Genomic DNA, 27,851 nt, shown 5'->3' on the forward strand with positions numbered 1-27,851 from the left:
CTCTGCCTCCCCTCCTCCCCTGCCAGGGATAGGGTGGACCTCCAGAATGCCCAACAATCTATATGTGTGGGCTGAAAGTGCCTTCACTTGCCCTGAAAAACTAAAGAAGCTCTTTCTCTTCTTCCATTTAAAGAGTAAGAATTGCACCACAGGCTCCCAACAATCTAGTCTGTGTGGGCTGAAAGCTACAGTTGTCTGAGTGTCCCATCTGTATGGGCTGAAAGCACCTGAAGTTGCCCAGAGAGGCTGAAGGAACACCAGCCCCCTCTTGTCCTACCAGGGGTGGGGTGGAGCAACAGGTGCCCAACAGTCCAGTTCTTCCTGGGTAGAAAGAAGCCAGTTCCTTCCTTCCCTGTGATTTTCAATCAGCCCTACTTCCCCTCAAGCCAGGGATAGAGTTAAAAATGGTGGTTCCCAGCCTCTTTCTGAATTGGATGTGTTGAAACTTATCTGTTCTAAGGATTTTACTTTAGCCAGCTGAATGTCCTAATCAGTAGTTGAAGTTTTTGCCTGACCATCTCTTCCTCCCCACTTTTTGAGAAATGGAGATTCTAACTCCAGCCAGAGAATAGCTCTTGAATCTCAACTTCAGATGGGCAATCTCCTTCTGGTATCCTGGGCCCTCCAAACAGGTGCTTCTGGTCCTTCTGGTCTCCTGGGCCCTCAAAACAGGTGCTTTAGGTAGCTCTGGGTGATTAAAAACTGCCCTGTAGGACAAGCTGACTCTTGGAGCTCCTTACTCTGCTGTCATCTTGTCCACCACCAATAGCTATTCTTGAATGAATATTTTGCTGTTTGCTAAATTTCTTTATGATGATTTTCAGTCTTTAAACGATTGTTTTTGTTTTTTTAAAATTTCAGAAGTTTTGTTATTTTGCTTGGGAGAGAGCCTGTCACACTTCTGTCTCTGCTATTCTGAAAGTCTCACTTTCAACACCCATGTTTTCTTTGTGTGTACGTGTGTGTGAGTTTACAAAACAATTATATGTAATGTACAAGATTCCTATATATCACCCCCCCACCAACATCTGGCATTGTTGTGGAACATTTTCAATACCCATGTTTTTAACTGTAATTTATTATTCTGATTTTAAATGTTTTTTGTACTTTCTTTTTTGGGGTTTTAGATTAGTTTTAGTATATAGTTCTTTTTAAACTTTAATATTTTAATGTATTTTTTTTATTATTATTATTTTTAAAGATTTATTTTTTTAAATTTCTCTCCCCTTCCCTGACCCCTTAGTGGTCTGCTTTCTGTGTCCATTCGCTGTGTGTTCTTCTGTGTCCGTTTGTATTCTTGTCAACAGCACCTGAAATCTTTGTCTCGTTTTGTTGCATCATTTTGCTGCTTCAGCTCTCCATGTGTGCGGTGTCATTCCTGGGTAGGCTGCACTTTTTGCGCTGGGCAGCTCTCCTTATGGGGCACATTCCTTGCACATGGGGCTCCCCTATGCGGGGGACACCCCGACTTGGCACGGCACTCCTTGTGCACATCAGCACTGCACATGGGCCAGCTCATCACACGGGTCAGGAGGTCCTTGGTTTGAACCTTGGACCTCCCATGTGGTAGGTGGATGCCCTAACTGTTGGGTCAAATCTGCTTCCCTTAATGTATTTTAAAATTATGATATCCATAATGTTGGCATAAATGTGGAAAATGAGACCTCTGTAATTCACAATGTAAATGTGAGGATCTAGCTGTGTTTGAGATCCCTATATAACAAAACAGAGAAGTCTGTTCTCTCAGACCATTTACAAGAACTAAAAAAATATACATTGCTACTATGGTATTCATGTATAAGAGTGGAAGAAGGGATGTAGTCCTTATTTTATTCTCTTCTTTGTGGGTGGCCTCTAATAGAAACTAAGGCAGGTATGCTGTGTTTAGTTTCAAAGAACCTTCCTTTACCAAAGCAATACCTTCAATCATCTTTAGGGACCAATTCACTGGCTTATTTAGGTAAAAGGCCCAAATATCTTCCGGTCCTGTAGGTCTCTCAGGTTACCTCACATCTGAAGCACTTTTAGACTTTTAACCTATGAGTGCTCTCCTCCCTTTTTCCCTTTATCGAAGAAGGTTTATCTTTAAGAAGGAAAATTTGAGAATGTTTATATGATACGATGACTATTTTTTAAAGAGCCAGAGATGATAAGATGATAAATGTGAAGGTGTTCTGCTAGATAAAATATATATATTTTATATATATATATATAGAGAGAGAGAGAGAGATTGATTGGTATGACAACTCAAGTAACTCAAGCATAAGAAACCTATACACAGACATATTTATATATTTTATTAAACTGTGATATATATATATATCACATACACACACACTATAGATATAAGCTCACCAAGCCAGAGGACACACCAACCTACCTGGCCCACCTCCGGCCAGAGTTCCGATTGGATGCAATATAAATATATATATAGTTAGTGAAATTTTTGTTAATTGAAAGAATAAAAAATAAGTGAAGGATTGTCTATAAACAGGAGTCCAACTGCTATATTTCAATCCCTCACAATATGCATACATACACTTACAAGCTCACCTAAATGGGGACACACCAACCTACCTGACACACCTCCAGCCAGAGTCCTGATTGGATGCAAAATAAATATGCATATGCATATCTAGTTTAATTAATCTATAATGACGATTAGAGTGAGAAACAGGAATAACAGAACCAGTCAAAAGATTAAATCAGTATTGAAGAGAGTCACAAAATGATGGAAAAATAGAACAGTCTTACATACAAACTCACTGACATCTAGCTCATGGCCAGGAAGCCCCAAATCAGCAGCCAATATCAGAATCTTGATTGAAAACACTTGTGCAGTGTACCTTCTCCCAAGGTGGGACTTCAACTGGCCTGACTAGGGACTGTCCTTTTTATTGAGATCATAATTAATGAACTCAATACTACGGATGCCAATTTGTGAATACTGCATCAATTCCCATGGAAGCGGCCAGCTTTCCCAGGAAGGAACACAACACTCCCTGGGCAGTACTTTCCAAAGCTTATGCATCAATCCTTGAGAAAGTGGCCAGCCTTTCTGGAGAGGAACACAATACTCCCCAGAATACACCCTATCTGTTCTTATTTGTTACAAACCATTGCCTAATGTGTCCACTGCTCTATTTCTCATCATTCCTCCTGAAATATGAAAAATGCTGACTAGTAAGGCATTGGTTTGCTGATTACCAAAGATTCCTGCTTGATAATTTCATTTTTAGGTCTGAATAATGCTCACTAATTTTTTTCCCAATACAGAAGGCAATAATGAAATATGTTGGAAAGAAAGAAGGGACCATGATATCATTGGTCAAATTCAGGGAGAAATGATTTTCTCTTGGTGAAATAGAAAGAAAGAAAGAAAGATAGAAAGATAGAAAGAAAAAAGAAATAAAGAAAGCCCGTCTAGTGAGGGGATTTTTTTTCTGGTCTTTTAAACTTGCTTAGACTTCTCAAATTGCCCTGATAAGTAAGTGTGAACAATGCATAGATGGTTTCAATTGAAAATGGTAGACACTATGAAACTGTTTTAGTTACTCAGCCAGAAAATCAGGCTATTTGGGACACAAAAGAAATATTTTTGGAACAAGAACTAAGCAAAAATCAGTATCTTGGTTTTTGAACTTAGTTGCTTATAAAATCGCTATGATTTTGGAGTGGTATCTAGAATTGAAGAAGTCAGGGTAGGACTACAAGAGAGATTCAATACATAGAGACTAGGCCCTCTGTTCCTTTCAGTCAGAGATAGCTCCAATCCAGTACCCTGGATAGCTCCCAAGGAGGACGGTAGTTCTGAAGTCTCAGGTCTTATTGAGGTCTTCATTGGTCCTTCCCTTTTGTTGAAATTCTCTGTACAAGCTCTCCTTAGTCACCAAGAAGGGCAAAATCTTTGGGACTCACCTCGGGGTTAAAAGAAGTAACTTGCCTCCAAAGCATGTAGTAGGATTGCTTGAAGACATTTTTCTAAATCATGGGTTAATTTATGTTCTGGGGCTTCTTTTACCTTTGAATTGGAAGTATTGAACTAAGGTCAGGGAAAATGTACTCTGCCTCATTTCAACTTAAAAAAAAATGAAAGTTTATTTTTTGCTCATCCCTTTGAGAGACATGCCAATAATAATGATGATAATAATACATAGTGTTAGAGAAGGTTGGGGAAATAGGCCCTAATTAGAAGTAAAGGTGGTAAGAAAGCAATTTGCTAATTCATATCAAAACACATTGTAGGGAAGCAGATGTAGCTCAAGTGGTTGAGCATGTGTTTCCCATGTACAAGGTCCTGGGTTCAATCCTGGTACGTCCTAAAAATCAAAATAAATGAAAAAACCAACTCTCATTGGGGAGCAGTTGCAGCTCAATGGTTGAGAACATGCTTCCCATGAATGAGGTCCTGGGTTCAATTCTCTGACCATCCTAAAAAAACCAAAAGACATTGTAAACTTGTAATTGAATTACTCCAGATTTATGTTAAGGAAATGGTTAGAGAAGTACAAAATGAAATAAGCATGTGGACATTTATTACAGAATCTTTGCTCATCTCTGAACACTTAAATGCTACCAAAACAGATCATTAGTTAAATAAATTGTGGTACTATGTTCAAAAGACATTAAATATGTGGTGTAAATGTTCCTATATATTAATACAACTATACATACAGACATAGAAGATATTTATAATATGTAAAAAACATTCATAATGTGTTTGCATAATATGCAGTATGAAAATTATTATAAAACACATACATATGCCCATCTTATATGTTTATAAATAGAAAGAAGTTTTAAGGAATACTTACCAAAACCTAAATGGTTATTCTTTGTGGGAGCATCTAAATGATATTCACTTTCTTCTTTTATCACATGCTATATATCCCAATTTTTCTACAATTAACAATAATGTTAATTTTGAAATGATTAATTTTTAAGTATAATCTATGTTTTATTTATATCTTGCTTTTTAAAATACATACTTATTGACCATCTACTATGTTTTAGTTACTCACTTGGGCTGTAAGTAAAAGACATGGTCCCTGACTCATGGAGTTTGCCATCTAAGGCAGAGACAGAAAAAATATTCAACAATAATCACATAATAAAAAATAAAACAAATTATAAGATCTGTGATATGTATATATTAGGTACAATGAGAACAGTAGTATGCTGGCAAATGTGTAACAGCTGACTTAAAATACCCTTATTTTGTCACCTATGTCTATTTCTGTGATGTAAATGCTCCCACTTTGGCCAATTTCAAGCTACCTATGTATGGTTATTGAATACAACATTTCGAAGAGATGATCACAGTTAGCTCTGGTGAGCTGGGATAACCTGGTGTAGCACAGCAATGAAAGAGGTGCTGCAATAGGGAAGACATTTTATAGGTTAGAGGGATGAGAATAAGGGTCAGGAAAGTTTTCAAAAGAGATTACATTTAAGCTGAAGTCTGAAGAATGAACAGTATTTTCAGGGAGAGGAAATGACAGTTGGAAGGTGCTGAGTGGGGAGAGAAACTGAATTGAAGGATAACAGTAGAGAATAGTCTGTGTGAGAGCAAATGGTAGTCTATACCAGAATGGTTTTGATAGATACTGAAAGAATTCAAGGCATAGTTAAGTTAATTTATAATAACAAATAAGTTTCAAAATATATTTGACCTCTAAGGTACCTTCTAACTTCAAAATGTTGTGAATCCCAAAAGTGTTTATCAGACTCAGGTCACCTAGGTACATGTGTTTTGTTGGCATTCTCTCTTAGTACACTTAAAATATTTCAAATTTCAGCATTTATTGAAAATGTTCCAGGGCCAATAATAGCAAGATAAAGGGATTCACTCTGCATTGTGCTTTTTCCCCCAGTCATCCAAAGGAATAATAGTTATAACAGAAAACTATTAATAAAGGGATAAGAACTATTGGCAATTATTGTTCTCAAATCCTAAGCTCCACTAGGAAAAGATATTAGATTATTTCATTGCTGGTGACTGGATCCAAAAGGCTAAATTTGTAGAATTTGCTATGCTTAGATCAATATTCCAGAACTGATACAAAGTTTGTTGCCTCATGCCACGGCTTTGTTTCCTCAATCTTCCATAATTAATGACTTGTCTTCTGCTATATGTTGAAGCTACAGCCACCCTATATATTGGTGAGAAATGAGGGTTGTTTTTCAAGAGAGCATTCTATTTGATGCTATGGCTTAGAGCTTAAGCTATACCCTTTTGCTTCATGGTAGTCTGATAGAAACTGTAGCATTCATCTGAGAAATGACCTATATGGAATCCTGTGGAACTGTTTTCCAATGGAAATGATTGCAATTACTGCTGGTCAGCAGGGCCTCTGCAATCACTTGTGGAGCTTGTTCTCTGCCCTAGGGCACTGAGCTGAGGATGACAACAGGGCTACATCTTGCTTGTACTCCTCTAGCCAAAGCTCTGAAGAGGAGCTGCATCTGCCTGGAGTAGGCCCCCTGTGAGTCAGTGGGTGGTCTTGCAGACCAGACGATAACTTGGGCATCTCTCAGCTTATTGGCAGAGATACTCATTCAGAGATTTCAAAGGAAGGATAAGATGATAGGCAGTTGGTACAGCTGCCTTATTGAAGACTATTCCAGAGGAGAGGAACATGAGTGTCCCATGAGAAAAAATCTCCAAGCTTTAGTGAAGTGGGGATTAGCCAAGATATACTGTTTACTGGTACTTGTTTACTGAAAATGGGGTGAAGGCCCTCTGACTTATAGAAGGAGTTCTGGAAGCTTATGCAGTCTCATAGCAATTTCATTTGGGGACTCACTATTGCTTTTACTGGATTAGTCTAAAAAATTCCCCATGTTGTGCATGATGGGAACCAATAGTGAGTGGAGCGAGGACCCTTGGCTGTGTTAGCTACTGCTGACGTGGATATGAGACTCCTTCCTTTCCGAGATCCACATCCTCTTACTAAGTGAGAGCAACACTTTGCTCAGGGTTCCCCAGGTCCATAAAAGGAAATGGATGGAACTTCCCACACTTTTTCACAGTGCTCTAATGACCAACATGAATTTTAGTTATGGTAGCTACAGAATGGTCCTGACCTTGGTTGATTAAATGTAAGTAAATAAAAGACAATGTTATTGATTATTTATAATATGTTCATCACAAGCAGATGCTTGTTTATTCATTCCCCACCCCTGTTAAAGTGCTGAGAAAGATCTTTTGCTGTAGAGTGGTAAATTTAAGAAAATTAAGCTAAATTTGTATTTAATTTAATTCTTAATAGTATAACTGTTAGAGGTTTGCAATGATTACCAGGTCATAAGGCTGTGGCTCCATTCGGATCGACTGAGCAAGCTGCCTACGTGTGGAAGACAGCATCTCTCCCGCCAAGAATGAGCCATATCACCGTGGGAATGGAGCAGATAAGAACCCTCATCCCTTCCGGGCCATCAAACCCTCCTGCATCCTAAGAAAACCCTACTTCCTAGCCCACCACCCCCAAGCCATACACAAAGAGAATTCACTTTTACAACCCTTTATTGACCCAAGGCTGTACTCTGGACCCTAACCCCTACCCATGAACTAACATTTCCCCACTGTATAAATTCACATCTGCACCTTCCACGAGTGGACTGAAGTCTCTCTTCAGACCCCCACCATGCTGGGGGGGGGGGGGCTGAAGTCTGTTCTTCAGACCCCCTCTGTTGGGATAACTTCTCAATAAGTACATTTTCTGCCTGTGATCAATCAGTCTCCGTGTCCCAGTGAACGCTGTTTCTCTCCAACAATAACTCAACTACTTCTTTCTTTTACTCACTATTCTTTAGCTATTTCACTATGATGGCAACAGAATATAGAATTCACATGGAATGCTGCACCATGAAATGAGAAAATTATAGGAAGACCCAAAATCAGAATACCCTGAGACACTAACTAGATCAAAATTGGAAACAGGCCTTGGTTTTATCCTTTGTTTTGTGCCAAACTTAAATAGGGTAAACTTTGTTATAAACATAAATCATACATGAATGATTAGTGCCCAGATGACTAAAACCAGGATTTGTATGATTCGAAACTGTACAATACATATGAGGAATCTTTATGTTATATGCAAGAGCATTGTAATACTGGATCCTTCTTTCTAACAGGTAACAAGGACACAAGCTATGTTTCTTTCCTTTTGTTTTCTAGCTGCCATGTGATATGTTTGTGTGTTGCAGGACAGGGGAGGGTGTTTTAAAGAAAGCATGAAAAGTTCAACGTGAGTAGGTTTAACTTGAGCTTCCTGGAAGTTGCTGAAAAGTTTCAACTTGAATAAAAAAATGTAAACCTCTGAAATTTAAGTTTGTTCATTGTTATTGCTTGAGGGTGCCCCTATTATACCTGGCTAAGCTTAAAATAAGTATGAGAGGAAAGGAAATAGGAGTGTACTTTTGATCTTAATATAAAGGGGAAAAAAGAACTATGCTCTTAAACTGCCCATAATAGGCAAAATATCAATAAACTTTTCTAGAAGATAATACTACTAAGCTTATTTGTCTGATATTTCTTTTGCTGGTTGATTTTTAACTACTATTTATTGTTTTAGATCTCATGTCATACCTGTTTTGAATATAAATTACTTCATAGCAGATTCCCCAAACCTTGCAGATACGATTGTGGCCACCATTAGCCTGGCTATGTTATATAAGAACAGTTGATCTAATCATGTTATGATGGAACATTTACTATCTGATATTTTTTATTTAAAATGTTTTTATTAGCATCCATGATAAATGATGATGGCTATTTATTATCGATAAGAATTTATATTTTGAGATATGTGTATTTTGAAAGGAACTTGTAAGTTCTAGAACATGGAAAATTCTCTAGCCATATGTTAGGGATGACATTTAATGTTGGTTTTGGGGACTTGTTATCCAGAGATCAGCACACATGATTTGACATCTGGGACTTGATTAAATAATGCTTTCTTCCATTAAATGCTAAGTAAGTAAGACATGTATTGTTATTGTAGAAGTAAGTAACTCCCTGTCTTTCCAGTCAAGGAATGAATAATCCAGTGAGGTTCGTAAGTATTACAATGTAAATAATGGTGGTGAGGATGATGATGAGGGGGAAGAAGAAGATGTTTCAGGCGCCCTCTGTGCCAATCACTGAACTGAATACGTCTCATATATTACTTATCTTTTTCCCTTTAATATCTTTAAAAGAAAGACTCTCTTATTCCTGTTACAGAGGAATTGATTTATAGTTATCTTATTATTGACGGGTTGTGAAAAATAATTCCTACTTTTATAGATGAGGAAACTGAGGCTTCGAAGATTAAATAAATTGCTTAATGTTACAAAATAGGGAGTCTGACCTCATAGATTAGATTTGAATTCATGCTATAATAATGCCCCTATCGCTCTCAGTACGATATAGAGATTAAGAGAGCAGAGACCACGGAGTAGAACCCCATGCAGTTATGCCTAATTGTCAACAGATTTGGGAGGGCCAGTTTCTATTTTCAAAATCCATCCCTGTCTTATAGGTACTTGTTCATTCATTATAGAATCTTGCCATGCTCTTTAAGTAAGAAGGAGTTCTATACTATATTCACTGTTCATAGAACACTGGTGAAAACTGAGTTAAAGCAAGAAGAGGAAAAAATATTGATGTCCTTCTTTTGTCCATTGTCCTATTATGACTTCAGAACAAAAAGGTAGAAGTTATTTGTATATTGGTCCTTAGCTGAAAGGCTTTAATCTGTCACTGTGATCTCTGAATTTTGATAAAGGCTTTTTAGTTTTGGACCCACCATGTACACAAATTTATGTGGCAAAAAACATGACTCAGTGTTGAAAGCTATCTTGGGACAGCCAAGCAGGTCCTTGTATGTCCTAGTCATGCCAATAAATCCATCCAAAAAATTCTTTTTATTGGTTGCATGAGTAACTGGTATTTTAAGAAGACACCCACACAGAGGGAAGAAGAACAGGGAAAGATCAGATTTTTCAAGAGCTCAATAGGGGAGTTTGCTTTTTCTGTTAAACTCCACCTGCAGTCTAAGCAAGGGGGCTGGTGCCGAGTCTGCAATAGCACCACATGCTTCCTTTATGTATTGTGTGGGATCTGATAAATTTTTTCAGGATCCAGTCCAGCTGTGCTCTCATCACATTGATTTAATGGCCCTGAAGAGAAACCATAAAAGTGCTTTCTGGTTAGTGGGACCCAGCTGTTTCTCATGGTATTGCATAAGACAGCAAGCTGGGTTAGCTATAGATTAATGATATTAAAAATTCTGCCTTTTCCATACAATTTTCTTCTCAAAAAGACAGAGCAAATATGTGATTTGTTAAATTACATTATTGAGCCCAAAGGGAAAAGACTCAAATAAATTATCTAATTTGATCCTAGTAAACTAATTGGGGTCCCAAAATAAACAGTCATATTAACATCTAGTGTGTATGTAAATGCATATGTGTGCTCATGTGCATGCCTGCATGTGGGCATGTGTTTTCCCAAAGGGTGATATGAAGGCTGATGGCTGGAAGGAGGGCTCTGTTTTCATTACCAGGCAACAGGAAAAGAAGCCAACAAAATTATTTGAGGATTATCAGGCTCTCTGATGAGGTTAAGAACACTGAAGTCAGTACGAAATGAATAGCTGTGTAGATTTACAGTGTCATTTATGTCATCTGAGCCCTTTGGTTTTCTGAAAGCAGAAGGGTGATTGCACTACCAGACAATCTGTTAAGTATTAAGCTAGGGTATGAAACAGTTTGTATTAAAAATGTTTCTGCTCAAGAACAAACATGAAGCATTTTATGCTTTTGTACTTTAGGTATCTTCAGGCAACATGGTACTCAGAACTAGAATAAAATGTTTTCTCACCTGTATTTTAATAATGAGGGATATGGGGACAGGGAGGGTTATAAAGAAAAAGTATTAATTTTAAAACATTATTTTTAAAGTATTTTACCAAATTATAGTTCCTAAACTGAGGAAATGTAGCGTGAACTCACTAAAGCTAGAAATAATCATGATACAAATGGCTGGAAAACTATAATTATTATTTGACCAATTTTGGGCGATCAACTCTGACTGCAATAGCCTCATATTTAAATAAAACCACATGGAACTGATCTATCATTTGCAATTGCAGAATCTTAGAACATGAAAGACCACTCACAGCAAACTATTACAAATTTCAAATACTGATAATTTAGGTAGGAATATTACCTTTACACTAGGAGTGACTAATGATTTTGCCAACAAAGAACACTATTTTCAGAAGGAACACATTCAAACAACTTAGAAATATCCATTTAAATATAGAGCTTGATATATATTCTTATCTGTTCATTAATGTGGTTCCCAGTAGTAATACTTGGATCACTTACTTTCAAACTTTACTTGGATTTTTCAAAAATATCTGAAAGGTAAATATTTCAAATATAAGAATTTTTTTTTTCTCCACAAGCCCACAAATTTAAGCACAAATGATGGCTTTATGTTTTTCAAATGTTGTTCAGAGCTTACGTTAGTTGCTGTTTTAAAGGCAATACTTAAGATCCTGATGAATATCTGTGGGTAATCTAATGATAAGGAAATCCAAGGAACTTCTCTCCAGATGGAGAGAAAAATGACATATTTGCATGAAGCCAGGTAACAATTCGAGGTCATATATATCCAACAGTGTTTTTCCTCTGGGGCAACTGAACACAGACTTCAGAGTCTTTAACAGGCACCAACAAACAGAACTGGAGTAAGAGACGCTCAAGTATTCAAGTATTTTAAGGTCAATATTTCGGTAGCTGCTGTTTTTGATTACACATCATGTTGACCAGTTTCTCTCCTCTGAGCAACATTAGTTTGAAAAATCAAAAGGCTTGGTGCCCAAAATAGACAGGAATAACCAATAGCTTCGCTTTATCAGATACTTGTGTGGAAAACGCTAAGCCATGTCAACATTTGCCATCTATTACGATTCCAGCTGATGCTCTACAGGCAAAAACAGGTCTTGCCTGGTCATGATGTGGAAGTGTTGAGAATTTGACATCTCTCCAGTCTATTGATTGCCAGCAGAATTGAGTTTTTCTTTTGCCACCATGAGCAATGCTGCTTAGGCCCGCCATAGTTCTCTGTGGTTTGCATTCAGTCCCGAATTCAGAGTTCAGGGTAAGAAACTTGTTGGCAACCACCAGCAGGAAAGTCAGAAAAATGCCAGGCTGATGTAATGCAGGCTTCTATTTCACTTCAGAATGAAAGTTTAATGTTCCTTGAGAGTCTGTTACAGAGGAATTCATTACAGTTATCTTATGAATGATGGGTTCTGAAAAGTAATGTTTGTGCTACATAATTTGTGGCTATTTCAGAAAATGTATTACAAGAGGCAAACAGCCAGCAGCACGAATCATGCTTAAGACTAAGTTAGAAGTAGAACTGGTTCAGCACAAACTGAGTTGTTTATTTTTTTAGGTCAAAGGCAAGTGGCTCCTAGTGTGAGATATGTGCTTCAGGGAAGGGCTCTTGTTCAGGCACCATTATGTAAGCGTTTTTCCCTTGTCTGTTTTGCCCACCCTGGACAACTAAATCTTCCTGAAGTTTTTCTAATTGGTATTACTCTATGTGCTCATTAGAAAAATCTGGAATTGAGAAAATTGAAAGAAGAAAATGTAAATCATCAACTGTTTGACCACAAAAACACAACTACTGTTAACTTATTGATGTATTTCCATCCGGTAAACTCTTTTTCTATATACAGGCTTTAAAAACATATGATTATGATATATAGTATTGGATACATTTTTTTTTCATTGAGCACCAAGTTGTAAGCATTTCTTTTACCTGTAAAAGAAATCTGTTCAACTTGTCTCTAATATAAATGCCCGAAAAATAATAGTCCAGAATCCTGCATTATTCAAATTAGCAGGAAGTCTTTTAGCAGGCTCCATTCCACAAGTATTTCAGAAGTCCTGGAGGAACACCCATATTTTCCCACATCCATCCTGGTTGTCACCTATTAATTAGCACTCACTTTAGCCTGATGTTCACCTGCTGCTGTCTCTTATCATCTTATAATCAAAGTCACCAGCCTGCATTAGCTCTATCCAGTGTCTGCCACGCTCAAGAATGGACACATGCTAAATTGCTCAGGTGAGACAAATGCCAGGAAATTAATAGATAATAAACTTTGTTGGAATTTGGGGGATACCGTAAAATGCAATGCAAAAAGGAAAGAAAATTAGAAATATTTTAAAAGCTGCTTCATAGTCTATTGAGGAAAACAATCCTGAATTTAATTACATGCCTGTTGAACATTTATGTTGTTTTGCAATTTTTCACTTTTAAAGTAATTACTGTATATGTATTTATGAAAATTTTTGTAATTGTATTTTATGTGCCATCTTTGTGCCAGAAAATATTCTTGGCTCTTGAGATCTATCAGAACATATTGTGGGAAAGAAGTCCTATAAAAAGAATTTTTATAACTTATTCAATTACTTTAATTGTTAGTGATAGTTTGTATTTTTTATTTCCACTGAGTTATTGGATAACTTACATTTTCTAAGAATTTGACACTTTGATCCAAGTTTTCAAATTTGCTGCCATAATTTGTTTATAGTGTTTTATTATATGCTTAATAGTTAATTACATATATATAATTTTTCATTTCTGATATTGTGCATGTGTGTGCCTTCTATTTATTTCCCTTGATTAGCCATTCCAGGGTTTTATTTATAAGTTTTATTATGAAAAAGCTATGGTTTTATTTTTCTATCTTATAAATTTCTGCCCTAATCTTTATTATTTCTTTCTTCCTATTTCTAATTGATAGGCATTTTCTATTTTAAATTCTTTTATTTGAATGCTTAATTAATTTTCAACCCATATCCTATTAGAAACAAGGCTCTACATTTGTCTTTAAGCATGGTTTAGCTGCACCCAGGTATTTTAAAATCAATTTTATTGATGCATATTAATAAAGAATACAATCCATTCAAAATAAACAATCAATGATATTTGGTATAAATACATAGCTTGCACCTAGATATTTTTATTTGCAGTGTCTTAATACTATTTAGCTCTATTTTTTAGTTTCCATTAAAATATAAATTTCTTTTTTGTTCTATTTCTTATTTAGAAATACTCTCCTCAATTTCTAACTTTGGATTTTCTACTCATCTTTTTGCTATTATTTTCTAACTTAACACAATAGCCAGAGAATTTACTATATATTATGCCAATCTTTTGAAATTAATTGAAATTTGATTTCTGGTCTATTATATGTTGAATATTTTAAAATAATTCATTTGTTGCTTTAAAAATGCTTTGTTGTATGCAGCATTTTAAACATATTTCTGATAGGTGAAGTTTACTAATCAGGTAATTCAAATCTTCTGTCTCTAATTTTTTTTGTCTGTTTTTTTAGTCAGTTATTGAAAAAATGTGTTAAAATCTTGCAATATAGTAGTAAATATGAATATTTCCCTTATAATTAAGCATTTACTTGAGCGATTTAAAGCTATATTTTCAGTGCATAAATGTATAGAACTGTTTAAAATTCATCAGTTCTGCTTTGACTTCTTTATTTCTAGCAATGCTTTTTAACTTCATATCCACATTTTTAATGTTAATATAGCTCCATCAGTTTTGTTTTTGGCTAGTATTTGCCTGATATATCTACTTCTATTGTTTTACTTAGCATTTTTCTGTATTCCTAATTTAGAAATGTCTCTTGCTCATAGCACACATGGAATTTTAAAAAATGGAAATATAAAATCTTTTTCTTTTTACTTATCCTATTTGAATTTGTGGGTTCACTATGAATTCTAATTGGATGTGTTTTGGACCTTCTCATTCTAACCCCATATCCTTTAAACCCCAGATCATATTTTCCATATCTGTTTCTCTAAACTTCATTTCTTCCAGTCCTCTCTTTGACTTTATCTATTGTTGTAGGCATGTTCAAGTCCTAATTTATAAATAGGAACTCTGAAGATTCTATTAAGATGAGACCAAACTGAAACAGAGTGGCCCCAATCCAATGTGACTGGAGTCCTTATAAGCAGAAGACATTTGGACACAATAGTAGGAGCTCTAGGAGACAGATGGAGAGAGATCACCATGTGATGGGAACAGAGATTGATTATGGATTGCTGACAATCCAACGTCAAAATACTGCAGCCTTCAAAGAAAGCATGGACTGCTGATGCCTTGATTCTGGACTTCCACCTTCCAAAACTGTGAGACAATAAATTCCTGTTATTTAAGCCAACCAGCTTATGGCATTTGTTATAGAAGCCCTGGAAAACGAAGACATCTATCTTCTTATTAATACATACAAAGCATTCTTCATTTCAATTATATTATATTTTTATTTCTAAAATTTTGATTTTTGTCCTTAAAAACTCAGCTTAGCCATATTTATAGTATATTAGTTATACTTAACATATTGTATTAATTCTAGGGCTTTACACGTTATTTCTGTTTGACCCCGCAGCTATATTCTTTGCTTTTTTCCCTAGCTGTGGCCACAGGAAGATAGGCTCCATTACTTAACTCCTTGGATGTGTGGCTTCTGGTTGGATTTGGTCACAGTGAATTCATTAGCAGGTGATTCAAGAGTGGGACTAAATGGAAATAAAGGTATTTATTTCCTTCCAGCATCTTTTCTGCCAGACTTTATTACTTGTGTGTCAGTAATAAAGGTAGAGAGATGAATCTGTTTTATGTAAGTTAAGCAACCTAGCTATGAAAATGGGAAGAGGGAATTGATCATAAAGAATTAATTGAGGAAGAAAGAATACTCCCAAACAACCAATCTAATCAGGTGTGATTATGAGACCAAAGTAACTATGCAACTCATATACCACTGACCATATACTTTACTCCTTATATATATATTTCTTAGGAATTAAGAACCAAACTTGGATTATTGTTGTTGTCGTTACTGATTGACAATCCTTAAAATCCTTGCTGCTACATGTGTTTCTGAATTCAGACCCTCAATTTTGGAAAGATAATGCCATGCATTTCCTGACTATAATGTAACATCCCAGTTGAAGTCTGGGTCAACATACACATTAATTTCTGTTGCAAAACATATAAATATTCTTATTAAGTGGCATAAATAAAGACTAGTGAGTAAATGGCCTTACATAAGTACTGGATAGGGTCGATGTCAAGCCAACTTATGCCAAACTTTGAAAAAATCTTGGATTCTTAGATTGTTGAAGATTTTGGAATGCTGCATAGTAGATTGTGAATCAGTACTATTATTGTTTTAATTCTACTATCTAAAATCTTCACAGTTCTGATTCTTGTCTCTATTATTTCTTTTGGCTCTAACTTAAGAATTTTTATTTCATTTTGATGTTGATTTTTTAATTGAGCGATCATCTTTCTTTTTATTTATTTAATTTATTAATTTTTCTTTTTAAATAATTTTAGACTTAAAAAAAAGTTGCAAAAATAGTACAGAGAGTTCAAGTATGACCTTTACCCATTTTCCCTATAAAGTTAGCATCTTACATATCTACAACACAATTAGGAAATTCAATCCACAATACAATACAATACAGGAAATTAACACTGATCTAATACTACTAATTCATCTATAAGCCTTATTTAAATTTTGCCAAATTTCCAAATGATGTACTTTATTCTGATCTAGGATACAATTCAGAACCCAAATTGCAGTTGTTGTCTCTTCAGTCTCCTTCAATCTGTGGCTATTCTCAGTCTTTGTCTTTTGTGATTTTAATGCTTTTGAGGAGTACTGGTCATGTATCTTTTAGGATGTCCCTCATTCTAAGTTTGTCAGATGCTTTCTCATGATAAGATTAAGGTTATGCATTTTTAGTAAGAACACCATTGAAGTGATACTGTGTCTTTCTAAAGTCCATCTTAACAGAGGTACCTGATATCTACGTGCTATTGTGAATGATGTTAACTTTGACCACTTGTTAAGATTACCTTCCAGGTTTCTCCAATGTAAAATTGCTCTTTGCCTTTGTTATTGATAAGCATACTGTGGAAGATAATTTGAGACTAAACAAATGCCCTTTTTTTCTCATTTTGGCACCTAATTATACCAGCTATCAATGATAATTTCCTGCAGCCATTAATTGTGTTTTTCTAATGGTGATTTTCATTTCCATCATTCCTTTAATAAATTAATTGCAATTCCACTGTAAAGAAGGATTATCCCTGCTTTCCCATATATTTATTTATTTATTATTCAATTATTTATTTCACTGTTTTAGTTTGCGAACTGCTGCCAATGCAATATACTATAAATGGGTAGGCTTTTATCATTGAAATTTATTAGATTAAAAGCTTACAATTCTGAGGCCGTGAAAGTGTTCAAATCAAGGCAGCATCAAGAGAGACTGTCTCACCAAATTGTAGCTGTGGACGATCAGGCATTTGGCTTATCTCGCCCCTCTACCCCAGGACTCAACTCTTTCAGCTTCTCAGTGGCCTCTGTCCATGCCTCTGTGCTCCAGATTCCAGCCTCTGCCCTCCAGGACCTCTCTCTCAGCTTCTTGGGTTTTCTCAGTTTCTGCAGCTTTTTTCTGCATTTGAAGATTTTAGTCCTGCCTTTATAAAGGACTCCAGTAAAAGGATTAAGACCATCCTGGGTCCTGCATTCTAACCAAAGGCCCTTAGTAGAAGTGATTTAATCAAAAGTTCCCACCTTTACGTGCACCAGAATGGATTGGCTCTAAGGACATGATCTTTTTTGGGATTCACAAAGAGCTTCAAACTAACAATCATTGTTTACTCATGGATATTTATTTCATTCTAGAGGTTAAAATTCATTATTGTTAGTTTATTTGATGTGCAAATTTGTCCCATTTGGAGCGTCTTCAAGTTGACACTTCAGTATTTTTGACATGCTCCATCTCCCTCCTTCCCTCCCTTCCTTCCCTCCGCCCCCCCCCCCTTTTTTTTAATACTTTCTGGCACTATGGAATGTTTCAAGCTCATCTTGTACATTTCCTGCTCCAGGTCTAGAATCAATGATTTCTCCTAGGAGCCCTGGTTCATTTTTTTGGAATACGATATTTAGAAACAAAAATCTGGGAGTGTTCATATTTCTTGGAAGCTTATCTGAGGGAATTCAGGTTGAAAGTAGGCTCCTCCAAAGAATATTTGTAGCTGCTTCTTCGATGCCAGGGGCTTCTACTATCAAGCTACATTAAACTTAATTACTTCCTTGAAGTTGTTTACATCATTTAGGTCAGGTAGTTCAATTTCAGTCTGCTCATCTATGTGAGGGCCATTCTGTGGTTATAAATTTTCAGAGGCTGTGCTCAATACAGGAAATTGCCCTTGCTGTCCTCTGGCAGTGGGAAGATTATGCTTTTCTTCTAGTTCAGTTTACCCTGAGCAAGTACCCCTTTTGGCAGCAACTTAAACACACCCTAATCTTTTTTCCCCATTCTCTGTTCCCTGGGAGGCCATGAAAACTCAAGTTCATATTCACTAGGTTTGACAAATTTTCTGCAGGAGACACCCAGGTTCAGTTTTCCTCTCTGTGTTCCCTGCTTTCACATCATTGTTCAGCCTTTGAGTATTACTTAAATTTATTCCATTTCACCAATGTATTTAAAAAATTATATTGCACAGGTTTTCCAATATTTTCAGTTGTTAGAGGAAAGGTTGCTCATATTATCCAATTCCATAATAGGAATTGGATATGAATATCGAGTTTTAAATTTAATTAATTTTAATTAGTTCTGTATAATATTTTCTTGAGAAGGAAATAATGGGGTCCAAGACTATAAACCCTTTAAGCTTTGCATAAACATTGCTATAGTTCTTTTTAAAAGTGATCCAGTATTTTATGCCACCAGCAATGGATGAGGATAAGCTAGTATTGATGTACTGACATCCTCTTGGATTCCAAAGAAGGGAGTGGCTGCCTAACCTCCAGGTCTGTGGGTTCTTCTCCAGAGGTAGAATGCTTCTCTGGCATCCCTGACCTGGGGATGGCAAAAGGGCTGGGCTAAACTGTGAACAGTCAATGAAGATGATTGAAATGTGAAGTGAAGAGAAGGAAATCAATCTTTTAGGAGATGTTTAGAGAGTTGCCAGTCAGAAGATACTGGCAATTATGGGACCCTCTTGCTGTGAGTTGATTGATGGTGCCATGTTTCATGATGCTATAACATGGCAAAATCCTACCTGATGGCTTTGGCATCAAAATCACACCTGATTATGTCAGTTATTTGGGGTTTTCCTTCTGCCCCACCTATTTCTTTATGGTCTGGCTTCTCTTTCCATTTTCATAGCTGTGTTGCTTCGACTTACTTAAAAGAGATCTATCCCTCTATTTTTGTTGCTAGTATTTTTCATTAGATCATTTTCACAATTCTTAATTTTTTATAATGCCCCTAATTTTAAAGCTATTTTATCTGACATACTTACAGTTTCTCTTAATAAAACTTAGGACAAGTTTTTAGTGACGCAAAGGAAGAAGACAAAGTGTGTAAACCCTGAAAGTATCCTACCCCTAGCCTGAACCCAAGAAGGCCCTACCCACAGGTTTGACATCTACTGGTCATTGCTTACAGAAGACTCATAAAGCTCTCAAGCAAACAGAGCCCTAATACAAGCCCTAAAGGAGATGAGAAAGCGTAGCTCTCCCGTTGCTGGATTTTCAGTGCACTGCTATTTCATGAGTATCCATGAATTCCATGGCAGGATGAAAAAACAATTTCAAATTCACTTGTGTTCTCAGTTGTCAGTCCCAAAATGATCAAAATATGTTTCAAATTCAAATAAAACAAAAGATTTATTTTTGTAATCTTACTAAACTGTAAGATTACCCAGATATGCTGAGTACACTCAATCCTGCACTTTTAGAGACTGGCTTGTTTTCTTAAGAGATTAAGAGGTATAACTTTTGTTAATTGCAAGAGCACGTAATAGGAAAAAAGCTTAGTATTCTATTTTCAAAAGAGGAATTTACCTTGTATATGCCTCAAAGAATGTTACTTCTAACTTGTGTTTCCAAAAATAAAAGGTATAATGAACTCAGAATGAATTATATAAATATTTCTGGAGTTTTATTATAGAGGCACCACAAAAGAATTGAACAAGGAGGAGCACTAAATAGTAATGGAAAACCAGGAAGAGTAAAACACATTGTCAAAAGATGCTGCTAATACTCGAGAAGGAAGAATCAACAATAAGAAACAGAGACGGATGTGTCCAATGATAATGGTACTTTTCCTTTCTTACATATTAATAATCAGAGGTAAAAAGAGCAAAAAAAAGAGAAAAGATTGAAAGGCACCTATTGCACTTGAATCTAAGGAAATAAAGTTACAATTGAACTTAAAAAAATCAATTCATTTTATTTTAACATTTAATATGAATCACAAGTTGGAAGGCCATTATTTTCTAACATTTTCATAAATTTTACCCTGCTTACCATGCATAAGGCCCTGATTTAGCTACAGTAAGAGAAGTAATAGTTATCACATATCTCCATGTGCTAATGAACCTAGGCATATCCAAGTAAGAATACTATCACAAGGCAATATATGAGCAACTGCACATATGAGCTATAATCAATAAGGAGTGCAACCAGGATATATTTCAAAAAGAGGAGAAATCTCAAAGGCTAAAATGATAAGAAACTTTTAAAAATATATCAGGCATAGTTTTATTTTGAGCCTCAGTTTATGCAGATAGATATTTCTGGTTTCTGGGTTTGTTTGTTTTTTTATGTGGGAATACTCTAGGCTTGGAACACCTCAAATAAAAAAAAAAGCATCACTGCTTTTTCTCTAAGGTAGGCAGCAATTAACTGGCAGAATTTATGGATATGCTGGAGCTTTCAATTAATAGTAATTGAATTAATATTAATTTTAGTATTGATTGCCATCCACATAACCAGGGGAAAATGTGCCCCACTAATGTAAGCACAGTTGAAATTCTGATACAGGTGTAGAAAGATCATTGAGAGACTGAGAGGCAATAAATTCAGGGACTTACTCTGCATATAAAGTGACCCTAAGTGATGATGTTTAAATGAAATCCAATTGAAAATTTTTTTGGGGAAAAATCAGTTGGGATGATTAAAACATATTTATTCATGATTTTATAGTTACTAAGAAATTACAGGCTGTTTCCCCTCATCAATATATGACAATTCCCCATAAATATGATACGACTCTGTACAGAGGCAAGGACCTGTATGACTCAAGGTTCATCTTGGGTCAATGTTGGATTTCTGTGCCTTGCATTTTATCCTCATTTTTCATCTGTGAAATATAATTGTAAGAGAATGTCATCACAAAAATCGCGCTGAGGATTCTAGGAGGGAGCATGTCATTTTCCAACAGTGGAATCCCTGATGAAATCACCCTACAAACCTGATGATGAAAGTCTGTGTGTGGGATGGATGAGATGGGATCATCAAAGAGATATTGAGAACAAGAAAAAACATATGGATGAATCCTTGCTTTTTGTTTCATCAGTAGCCTCCAAGAATAAGCAAAGATCTGCAAAGCTGGTTTTTAAAAGAGGCTTAGGTTAATCACCAGAAATGAAAATCAAAGTCAGTTTCAGGATGCTATGGGAACTCAAGTGGTTGGAAATGGACAGCTTGTTGGAAACTTCTTAGTGATACATGACAGGGAGTGTCTTCTTTGTCTTGGTATCACCTGTATCTGAAATAGAGGAAGGGCTCAATAAATGTGGGTGGAAAGGAGAGAGGGATGGAAGAAAGAAAATAAAGGAAGGGTACTGTTTGCTTGTATAGTTGCCTAAGAATTCCCCTAGGCTAATTAATAAAGACAATTTAAAATAAAGATCACAGTGGGGTAAAATGAAATCTGTATTTCTTTTCTTTACAGATTTAACTCGGTACTGTTACTTACATTCACAATGGTGAACTGCCATCACCAGCATCCATTGTCCAAATTTTGCAACTTAACCAAATAGAAGTTCTGCACAATTTAAGCATTAACTCCCAACCCAGCCCCTGGTAACCTATATTCTTACAATATGGGTATATATTCTGCTTATCAAATTTGATAATTACAATATTTGACCTTTGGCATCTGACTTATTTTGTTTCACATGATTTCTTCAAGATTCGCTCATTTTGTCACATGAATCAGAATTTCATTCATTTTTATGGCTAAGTAATATTCCATTGTATGTACATGTTTGTTTATCCATTCTTCAGTTGATGGACATTTGGTTGCTTCCATCTTTTGGTAATTGTGAATAATGCCACTATGAATATTGGTGTGCAAATATCTGTTCAAGTTCCTGCTTTACATTCTTTTGGATATATACCTAGTAGTGGGATTGTCAGTCATATGATAATTCTATATTTAGCTTTCTGAGGAGCTACCAAACTGTCTTCCACAGTGGCTGCACCATTTTACCTTCCCTCCAGCAATGAATGAGTGTTCCTATATCTCCACATCTTCTCCAACACTAGTAATTTCTGTTGTTTTATTAGTAGCCATTTTATTGGGTGTGAAATGGTATCTCATTGTGGTTTTGGATTCATATCCCCAGTAGCTAATGATGTCAATCAACTTTTCATGTACTATTTAGTCATTTGTAGATCCTCTTCAGAAAAAAGTCTATTCAAGTTTTTTGTGTGTGTGCCATTTTATAATTATATTGTTTGTCTTTTTGTTGTTGAGTTGTAGGATTTCTTTAAATATTCTGGATAGTAAACCCTTATTGTATCTGGGAATTCCAAATATCTTCTCCCATTGAGTAGGTTGCCTTTTCACTTTTGTGATAAAGTCCTTTGGTACACAAAAGTTTTTAATTTTGAGGAAGTTCCATTCATCCAGTTTTACTTTTGTTGCTTGTCCTTTGGGTGTAAAGTCTAAGAAACCATTACCTACCAAAAGTCCCTGAAGATACTTCCCTATGGTTTCTTCTAATAGTTTTATCACCCTAGTTTTCATATTTAGGTCTTTGATCCATTTTGAGTTAATTTTTGTTTATGGTGTGAGATACTCCTTCATTCTTCCGTGTATGGATATCCAGTTCTCCCACCACCAGTTTTTTTTGAGAAGATTATTGTTCCAATTGCATGGACTTGGCAGCCTTGACAAAAAATCAATTGGTCATAAATATGATTGTCTATTTCTGACCTCTCAGTTTGAATCCATTGGTCTATATGTCTATCCTTGTGCCCATGCTGTTTTATTACTCCAGCTATGTAATAAGTTTTAAAGTCAGGAAGTATTAATCCTTCAACTTGTTCTTTTTCAAAATGATTTTTGCTATTTGGGACCCCTCTAGATAAAGGTGATGATTGGCTTTTCCATTTCTGTGAAGAAGGCTGTTGGAATTTTTGGTTGGTACTGCATTGAATCCATAACTCATTTTGGGTAGAATTGACATCTTGACAATATTTAGCCTTCCAATCTATGAGCAGGGAATGTCCTTCAATTTTTTTAGATCTTCTTTGTCTTTTTTAGAAAGTTTTATAGTTTTCTGTATTTAAATCCTTCATATCCTTGGTTAAGTTATTCCTAAATATTTGATTTTTTAAATTGCTATTGTAAAAGGAATTTTTTTTCTTGATTTCCTTCTCCACTTGCTCATACTAGTGTTGAGAAACACTGCTGATTTTTGTACATTGATCTTGTATTTTACCACTTTGCTGAATTCATTTGTCAGCATTAGTAGCTTTGTTGTAGATTTTTCGGGACTTTCTATATATAGGATCATGTCATCTATGAATAGTGTAAGTTTTACTTCTTTTTCAATTCAAATGCCTTTTGTTTCTTTTTCTTGCCTAATTGCTCTGGTGAGAACTCCCAATTCAATTTTATTAGCAGTTGTGCCAGTAGGTATTCTTAGCTTGTTCCAGATCTTAGAAGGAAAGCTTTCAGTCTTGCACCATTGAGTACAGTGTTAGCTGTGGGTTCTTCATATATGTCCATTATCATGTTGAGGCAATTTCCTTCTATTCCTGTCTTTCTAGTTGTTTTTTTATAAAGAAAGGATGCTGGATTTGTCAAATGCCTTTTCTGAGTCAATTGAGATGATTGAGTGTTTTTTTCCTCTTCACTCTTCTAAAGTGGTATATTATATTAACTGATTTTCTTATGTTGAACCAACCTTGCATAACTGAGATAAATCCCATTTGGTCCTGACTTATAATTCTTTTAATGTGCTGTTGGATTTCATTTGCTAGTATTTTGCTAAGTATTTTTGCATCTCTATTCATAAGAGAAAGTGGTCTGTAATTTTCTTTTCTAGTAATATATTTATCTGTTTTGGTCTTAGGGTAATGTTGGCCTTATAGAATGAGTTAGGTAGCATTTCTTCCTTTTTGACTTTTCTGGAAGAGTTTTTATTTATTATGTTTGAGAACTAGTTTACTTCTTTAATCTAATAATGTGTGTTATTTCAATTTTTAAAATTTCTGTCTTAACATTTTAAATATTGCCTTCCTCTACACTGAAGCCTCCCTTTCTGGAATTCAAATTAGAAATATGTTTTATTACCCTCCTAATATCCTTATCTTTTAACCTCTATTTCATATTTACATATGTATAACTTTGTTATATTCCAAATAATTTCCTCAGTTCTGTGTTCCAGTTCATCTGTGACTAATCTGCTGATTAATTGTCCATTATTCAATGACCATATATTTTACTTCTGAAATTTCTACATAATTTTTAAAAATGGCTTATTCATTTATATCACGTCCTATTTTTCCTTTTGATTTCTGTTCTTTCTTTTATATTTTGTCTTTACCCATTTAAAATATACTTATGTCATAATCTTCTGTAGATTGTTTCAAGTTCTCAGAATTAAGATCCTTCTGTATTAGGTTCACTTATTCTCCCTCAAGATAGATTATTTCCTCCTATATTTTGTAACTTTTAACAGTGATCTTATCTTCAAGGGAATTTTGTTTTCCTTGTAGGACTGTTCTCCATTCTCAATTGGAGTAACAGTATTCAGTAATTTTTTTACATTTCCATCTTGCAGGTGCTGAAGGAAATCATAGAATCAGGATTATTTTCACTATTAAATTTTTGGCTTGAGAATTCAAACACTATGCTTAAAGTAAATTTTAGACTTCAGACATGTCTACAACACATGTTGTGACTTTTATTTTTCACAGATTTTCTTCACCCAGAGCCCCAAGCAGAGACAAATATCCATGCTGCATTCCTGGGCTGGGTTTAACAAATTTTTACATCCTTTTCCACTGAAGTGATACTCTTCCTAGGACCCTAGCTTTCTGTAGCTGTAGCAATTCTACCCTACCACTCCACTTTGTGAGAGATTAAAATCTGAGTCCCTACCTGTTAGAGCTTTTTCTCATTAGGTTCTACATCTAATCTAGCATCACACAAAGGCTATTTAGCATCAATTTGCAAGATTATCATTCTGGCTATTAATGCTAGTTTTAGTCCAGTGCCAGCTGTTATAGGTCAGTATTTGTTGCAAATTTTTAGTAGTGTTTTGTTCACATTTCTGTGTGTTTATAAAGGAAAGAGGCCCTGTATCAGTTTAAAATACCATATTGCTGGATGTAATAATTTATATATAGTGTGTGTATATATAAATAGTTGGATGTAAAATAAATATATATACATATGTAATTTCATTTATACACATATACATGAAAAAGATTATTCATGTGTATGCTTGTTGAATTAGCATAAATTATAATTCAGATTTGAATAACAAAACTGGACAAAATTTCATGGGGAAATGCAGCTTATTATTATTAAATGAAGGAATAGGCAATGTTATGTAGGATTTGGGGAAAGGTTGGCCCATAGTTGGAATTCAGAAGAAGTGGTGTTTTGATCAGATCAAAACAAAATATGGCCTGTCACTGAATAGGGAAGTCTCTCTAGAGATTAAATTGTTTATTAGGTAATTTAGGCCAAAACTGGTCATGACATTGTCCTTTAGGAAAGACTGGGACTTACAGTTCTCAAATAATATCTTTAGAATGCCACTTTTATATGGTGATGATGTCTCATTTATGTCTTCCCTGCTATCTGCAAATCCTACCTATTCTTCAGAACCTTGTTCAAACCTCATTTTATTTGTGTATTCTAGTTCATTTCTCATTTGAGTCATAGTTTGTATGATTATCATGGATAATTAATTCAGTTTGCATATGTAAATAAATGTGTGTAGTTATATTATACCCTACCTCCACTATACATTTTTGAAGTGGGGACTATGACATATTTGTTTTAAAGCTATAGGGAATATAATGCTTTGCATATAATTGATTCTTAATTGGCAGACTTATATATCATATATCTTAACTAGCTTTTTAAAACTATTCATCTATTATAATGTTATGAATATACAAAAGGGACAGAGTTAATTTGGGAGAAGTAAGGATATCTAGGAAGTAATGGGCAGGGACAAAAAGTAAATATGATTTCAAGGGTTCTTTCCCATATAAATTGGTATGAAGTTTTTTATCCTTGGATATTTAGTCTTTATCCAGGTAATTTTTATTTGAGATCAATAATTTTTCTAGATAAAGTTGAGCTCATTTACCTTGCTTTACAAAATTACTCCACTTTGGTAGAATTTACTCATAAGCTTAAAAGCACAATTCTTAGCAGACTCTCTCCCCACCTCAAATGCTAAATATATAGTTTTATCATTTAAATTCCTAGCATTTAAATATTGGTTAAGAATGATGTTATTATTGGAGAAGATTAGATATGAATTATCTTTAAGCATTGCTTTAAGAAATCTAGTATATATCAGAAATGTTCATTAACTAATTTAAATTAGTGGTTCTTTTACTTGAGAACTTACAAACCCAGAAAAATATTTACAGTTCCCTAAGGAATCCACAGTTTCCAGTTTGCGAACCACTTGGTTTAAATGTTGATTCCTGTTAAAGACTTCTCATGAAAATACTTAAAATGTTATACAGCTAGGGTTGTCTGAATTTCCTTATTTTAGCAGTTTAAGACAGCTATTGTTAGGGAAAATGATGATTTTGTTCAATTTAATGATAATTGTATGCAAATTTTAGAGTTTGCCACAGGCTTACTATTTGTGGTAAACTTGTGGGAGTAGTTATTTTTTTCTTATTCTCTATAGGAAAACTGCCAGCATCAGGAATCACTGGCTGTCTCAAAATTGCAGCTGTGGTTGTCTTCTCAGATTACTAGGAAATTAAAGCAGAGTTTGTAGCAAACTTAAAAATTATTATACAGCAAAGCCTTGTTACTAAGAAACACAGTTAATGAATAAAGACAGAGGAAAAGATGGAGTAACAGTAAGAGAAAGATCCAGGAATTGTTAAATTAGCTAATTGGTCTTGTCCTAAAAGAAAGAAAGAAAGAAAGAAAAGCTATATTTGAAGTTTTTCTTCCAAGATTGGATTTTGTCCACTCTCCCTTCCATTTTTTTTTTTTTAAGATTTATTTTATTTCTTTATTCCCACTCCCCCCTTGCCACTGGTTTGCTGTCTGCTCTGTGTCCATTCACTATGTGTTCTTCTGTGTCTGCTTGTCTCCCTTTGTTGCATCATCTTGCTTTCTGCAGGTGCGGGCCGTCAGTTTTCCATGGGCACGGGCCAGCTTGCCTTCACAAGGAGGCCCTAGGAATTGAACCCAGGACCTCCCATATGGTAGATGGGAGCCCAATCACTTGAGCCACATCAACTTCTCCCCTCTGTTTTGTTTTAAATTTAATCTTTAGATGATTGCTTATTCCTATATATGAGTAAAGTTGGAAGAAAAGTTTCAAGCCAAATAGAAATGGATGCATACTGTTTAAAACAAACAAACAAAAAAACCCTGAACAAAATTTGGCTAGATCCCAGAGTTTTGTTGACTCAATTCATGAATTGGGGAGATTCCCATCACCA

The sequence above is a fragment of the Dasypus novemcinctus genome, chromosome 11, assembly GCF_030445035.2.
Source record: "Dasypus novemcinctus isolate mDasNov1 chromosome 11, mDasNov1.1.hap2, whole genome shotgun sequence".
Taxonomy (NCBI): Eukaryota; Metazoa; Chordata; class Mammalia; order Cingulata; family Dasypodidae; genus Dasypus; species Dasypus novemcinctus.